At 35.9% G+C, this 6,000-nt stretch overlaps 1 protein-coding gene and 1 non-coding gene across 7 annotated transcripts in view; one reads left to right on the top strand and one right to left on the bottom strand.

Annotated features, from left to right (window-relative positions):
* LOC100536192 (protein NLRC3-like) overlaps nucleotides 1-6,000 on the top strand; it is a 122,228-nt gene that overhangs the window by 20,036 nt on the left and 96,192 nt on the right. For 5 of the 6 annotated variants that reach the window (XM_073948121.1, XM_073948118.1, XM_073948120.1 and 2 more), the window contains one exon: nucleotides 1-825. This exon is cut by the window's left edge and continues 2,664 nt beyond it. The exons of the other annotated variant lie outside the window; for it this stretch is intronic. The gene's annotated coding sequence lies outside the window, so the exon portion shown is untranslated. Of the gene's footprint in view, nucleotides 826-6,000 lie in introns of those variants that run through there. 6 annotated transcript variants of the gene reach the window in all.
* Nucleotides 5,809-5,915, bottom strand: LOC137494776 (U6 spliceosomal RNA). Its single transcript, XR_011014722.1, has one exon. It is a non-coding gene; the product is annotated as a U6 spliceosomal RNA (small nuclear RNA).

Here is a 6,000-nt window from a genome sequence, read left to right as displayed (position 1 = left end):
AAAGCAGTTGTGTCAACGTAGTGTCTGTCACTGTAGCACTTTTTAGTTCCTCCAGAGATAATGCTTGAACATCCATCATATTTACAGCAAGCACTCTGTCCATATACTCATCCACATAACTGTTGTCTTCCATCTCTGGTAACGGAAGTCTGGAAAGTGAGTCTGCAACATTGGCTTTACCTGCAATGTGTTCAATCTTATAGTCGAATGGACACAGTCTCAGTCCGAGTCTTTGTATTCTTGGAGGTAAAAGCTTTGATTTTTTGGATTAAGCATATAAATGAGAGGTCGGTGATCTGTCTGAAGGGTAAATGTGCCACCCCATAAATATGCTCTAAAGTGTTCGACTGCCCATACACATCCTAGGGCTTCGCATTCTATCTGAGAGTAACGCCGTTCTGTAGGTGTCAGTGAGCGGCTTGCATATGCTACCGGTTTCTTTGTTCCATCTGCTTGGGTCTGAAGCAAAACTGCACCCAGTCCAACTGGACTCGCATCACTTATCACAAATGTTTGTGCATTTATGTTAAAGTATGCCAGGCACGGTTCACTAACCAATTCCTTTTTTAGGCCTTTAAATGCATGTTCTGCTTCAGATGACCACTGCCACTCTTGTCCTTGTCTTGTGAGTTTTCTGAGAGGCTCTGACAAATTTGCATAATTAGGCACAAACTTCATCAAAAATCCACAAGTGCCTAAAAACGAACGTAACTGTGCTACATTTCTGGGTCTTGGAGCATTACCGATTGCTTCTACTTTTTTGGCATCTGGCTTTATTCCATCAGCTGAGACGACATGACCCAAAATCTCAATCTGTTTGAGTCCAAAGAAACACTTTTCCTTATTCAGTGTAAGTCCTTTCTCTTGAAGTCTTTGAAAAACTTTTCTCAGTCTTTGTTCCAACTCCTTTTCAGTTTCCGCAAACACTACCATGTCATCCATGTAGCACACCACACCTGGCATCCCACATAACATAGAATCCATGGCTTTCTGGTATGCTTCAGGAGCACTACACAATCCAAACGGTACCTTCTTAAAACGGTAGCATCCTCTGTGTGTGATGAATGTGGTCATTTGTCTGGATTCAGGTGCTAGATCGACTTGCCAAAAGCCTTTACGGGCATCCAGTTTAGCAAACACTTTTGCTCCCTGCATTGCTTGCAGTATATTATCTATTGTTGGTACTGGGTGTCTTTCTCGTACCACTGCTTTGTTCACTTCTCTTAGGTCAACACAAAGTCTCACTTCTTTAGTGTCCTTTTTTGGAATGAAAAGAATGTTGGAGACCCATTCAGATCCTTCATGCACTTCCTCTATTATTTCATCTTCCAGCATTTTATCTAGCTCCTGATTCACAGCCTCTATCATTAAATAAGGCACTCTTCGTAAAGCTTGAGCTACAGGTTTAACCTTTTCATTCACTGATATTTTATGGCTGTAACCTGTGATTTGCCCCAGTCCTTTAAACAAAGACTGATATTCATTCTCCAGTTTCAAATATCTTTCAGATAAATTTTCAACTGGCCTGACCTGATCAGCAGAATTTAGAATCTTTAAATCAAAACAGGACTGTCTTCCCAGAAGTGGCTCTACGTTTCCTTTTATTACAAAAATGTCATCTTTTATGCCATTACAATTCCATTCTAGCTGGGCTTCAAAAAATCCAACACAGTGAAGGGGGTGTGTTTGTGCATATGCATAGAATTTTCTCTTTGTTTGTTTCAGCTCAACTTGTGCAAACAGTTTTTGATAGAGTTCTTCCCCAATGAAGTTTCTTCCACTTCCTGTATCTATAATCATCTTCAATTTTTGTCCATTAACTTTAATGGTCTCTTTTCCTTCTGAATCAACTGAATACACAAAGTCATCAGAATCAGAACTGTCCTTTACTGCTCTTACGGGTTTGTCTTTATGGTCCAGCTTATCTTTAGATTTATTTCTGTGACTTTTGTCCTCTTTTGAATTGTTTTTCTTTCTGCAAACTCGTGCATAATGACCCGTTTTTTTGCAGTACAGGCAGGTTGCAGATTTTGCACCACAGTCATCTGCTTTATGTGTTGTCAATCCACATCTGTAACACTTTAGTAATTATGATAGACTACCTGTCAAAAAGTTTGATTGATTGTAGCCCCGCCCCTAAGGCGGGACTTCCGGTCTAAGCCCCGCCCCTTTTATATAAACTTTATAGTTCCGGTAATTAGATTTTTATCGGTTTTATATAAAATAATAATTCCGGTAATTAGATTCTTATCGGTTTAATATAAAATAATAATTCCGGTAATTAGATTCTTATCGGTTTAATATAAAATAATAATTCCGGTAATTAGATTTTTATCAAACAGAAATAAAATTATTATTATAATAATAGTATCGGTAATTAAATTACTGTTATTAGAACCATTATTTTATATTTTTAATTATTGGTGTAAATTATATTATTATATTACATTAAATTATATTATACTATATTAAGTTATATAAAATTTATATTTTATTAAATAATATTATGTATTGGAGTAAATTATATCATATTAAGTTATATTAAATCATTATTTTATTAACTTATAATTATATAATATTATTATATTATATTATTATAATTATATTTATATTAAATTTAATTATATTATATATCATTTTTATTATATTATATTATATTATATTATACTATATTATATTATAATTAATAAACTATTAACATAAACATTTCTTTATCTTCATACCGATGTTTCCTCTGTGTGTCAGTCTGGGCCTGAGCGTGTGAGTGATGATAAGGAAAACTTTGGATAACATCCCGTCACATGCTTGTGAAAGATAGATTTATATCAGATGTAGAATATGTATATCTGATTGTATGTGGTGGTTGCCACTAAATACTATATGTTGTTAGGTGATTAGAAAGTGTGCTGATATCTATATATCCACATGCAGTAAATTGTATGCATATGTGTGTGTGTGTGTGTGTGTGTGTGTGTGTGTGTGTGTGTGTGTGTGTGTGTGTGTGTGTGTGTGTGTGTGTGTATATACGTGTGCGCGCGCTCGAGCAAACTTGGGTGCGGCTTTGTATGTTTGAATACATGACACAGTATTTACTAAATATGTTCATTAATAGGTTATGTTGTTTTTTTACATTATTACTTTAATACATATTTAAAGACACACAAACTTTTTAATGTATCTTTGTCTGACTATTACATTTAAATATGTTTACAATATTTCTTGTCGGCTTAGTCCCTTTATTAATCCGCGGTCGCCACGGCGGAATGAGCCGCCAACTTATCCAGCAAGTTTTTACGCAGCGGATCACCTTCCAGTCGCAACCCATCTCTGGGAAAATGGTTACAATATTAATCCAGTAAATAACAAATCTTAATCTTTATTGACAATAAATTGTCACACCTTTTAAAACAACGTTATCTAAAATGTAATATTCTAAAATGTTGAAAAACACAGATGTAAATTCAAGTTGTCTTTATAATTAATGAAAACTTTTATTATGAAAAACAATTTAAAATGAAAGTTTTTACTTTGACTAACATGTTTTCAATTTATTTACTTGCATGTCCTGTAATTTATGACACACACTGTAATACAGTTAATCCAAAGCCTAATCCAAACTGTTTTTAATTCATTGCAAATACTTGATCATATAAAGAGAAATATGTATATTATTCAGAATAATGGAATAACACTGATATTTATTTTAAGAAGAAAAATTGGCTCTCAGTTTATCTAAAAACAGTACAGCTTGAGCCCTTAGTTAAATCTACTTAATGTTTTATAGTAAAATTTTCTAGTTTAACTACTGAATCCACCATTTACATGTTCATACAATAGTGTCAAATCTAGTAAGTTTACAAATTTGTCAAAATTAGTCAAGTTTACAAGTAGTTCTTGAAAGTAGACTGATTACTTTTTTATAGGGTAAATGATGCTTTTCTTTTACCAATAGATTTAATCAAGATTATTGTCACTACACACAATTTGTCGGGAGTGTATATGCTTCTTTAAACAATGTTTTTTATTGGCAAACACATTTTCAAATTTTCAAACTGAAATCTAGCTAAATGTTTTTCACTCTGAATATAAAAACATTATCTAAATAAAACATTATCTAATATAAAAGTGATCATACATGAAACACCTGGGATCAGGACAGGTATCCGATGTTCCTGTATATAATATAAAAGTGGTCATACATGAAACCCCTGGGATCAGGACAGGTATTTGATGGTAATACATATAAAAGTGATCATACATGAAACACCTGGGATCAGGACAGGTATCTGATGTTACTGTATATAATATGAAAGTGATCATACATGAAACACCTGGGATCAGGACAGGTATCTGATGTTACTGTATATAATATAAAAGTGATCATACATGAAACACCTGGGATCAGGACAGGTCTCTGATATTACTGTATATAAAAGTGATCATACATGAAACCCCTGGGATCAGGACAGGTATCTGATGTTACTGTATATAATATAAAAGTGATCATACATGAAACCCCTGGGATCAGGACAGGTATCTGATGTTACTGTATATAATATAAAAGTGATCATACATGAAACCCCTGGGATCAAGACAGGTATTTGATGGTAATACATATAAAAGCGATCATACATGAAACCCCTGAGATCAGGACAGGTATCTGATGTTACTGTATATAATATAAAAGTGATCATACATGAAACCCCTGGGATCAGGACAGGTATCTGATGTTACTGTATATAATATAAAAGTGATCATACATGAAACCCCTGGGATCAAGACAGGTATTTGATGGTAATACATATAAAAGCGATCATACATGAAACCCCTGAGATCAGGACAGGTCTCTGATGTTACTGTATATAATATAAAAGTGATCATACATGAAACCCCTGGGATCAGGACAGGTATCTGATGTTACTGTATATAATATAAAAGTGATCATACATGAAACCCCTGGGATCAAGACAGGTATTTGATGGTAATACATATAAAAGCGATCATACATTTAATCCCTGAGATCAGGACAGGTATCTGATGTTACTGTATATAATGTATAAAGTATTTGACACAAAAGCCCTGGGATACATGAGGACAGGTATCTTAAGTTATAACAGTATTAATGTAATCTGAGAGGTATCTTAAGTTAATTTGTTTAATATAACATACACTGACTTCACATGAAACACCTGCGATCAGGACAGCTATTTTGTACTGCATATAAAAGGTATTGGACACGAAACCCCTGCGAATACGTACAGGTATCTGAATCAAACGGCTGTTTTCACAATCTGCGCATGATCCGTGACCTATGCAAATTCACAGATAGGCCACGCCCATCAGATGACATAGTAGCGGTTACGCTGTACTGAAACCCCTGGAAAAAAGTGCCTGCCGGCCAGGCTCAGGGCATATGTACGCCTCGAGTCCCAGCAATGTTCCTCCAAGGTGGTGGGACCTGGAGAGCCATGTTCCCACTTGTATGCCGTGCACTACAGAGCTTTGGCCCTGTCAGTGCTAGGCACACTGATTGATGCAGTAGGTCACCAAGTTTATGGACAGGGGGAAATTAGAGTGTCAGGATAGCCTATGGCAAAGTCCCACTAAAGCAAAGGCTTTGGAAGTGCATTAGCACAACAAAACAAACGATCAAAGCATCCCACGTTCGTTTTCACCATGCATGTAGACTTTCCAGTTGACCCAGTAGCACCTCCCACGATTTGCTAAACCCATCCTCATGCACCATTTGGAATCGTGAAAAGTCTTTTGTCTTTTTTCATTTCTGTACTTTTACCCACGCACTAAAACAGCAATATGGAGCGCTTCACAGATTTGCGTGTCATCCTTTCGCAGGGGCCATGCTAATCTTCTCTGTATCGATCCAATTTTAGTATATGTGCCACCGTAGCGAGCACAGACGAGTGGACAGGCTCAGGGCATATGTACGCCTCGAGTCCCAGCAATGTTCCTCCAAGGTGGTGGGACATGGAGAGCCATGTT

This window comes from Danio rerio, chromosome 4, assembly GCF_049306965.1.
Source record: "Danio rerio strain Tuebingen ecotype United States chromosome 4, GRCz12tu, whole genome shotgun sequence".
Classification (NCBI taxonomy): Eukaryota; Metazoa; Chordata; class Actinopteri; order Cypriniformes; family Danionidae; genus Danio; species Danio rerio.
The sequence above is the reverse complement of the archived record's forward strand: the minus strand, read 5'-3'. Positions and strand labels throughout refer to the sequence as shown.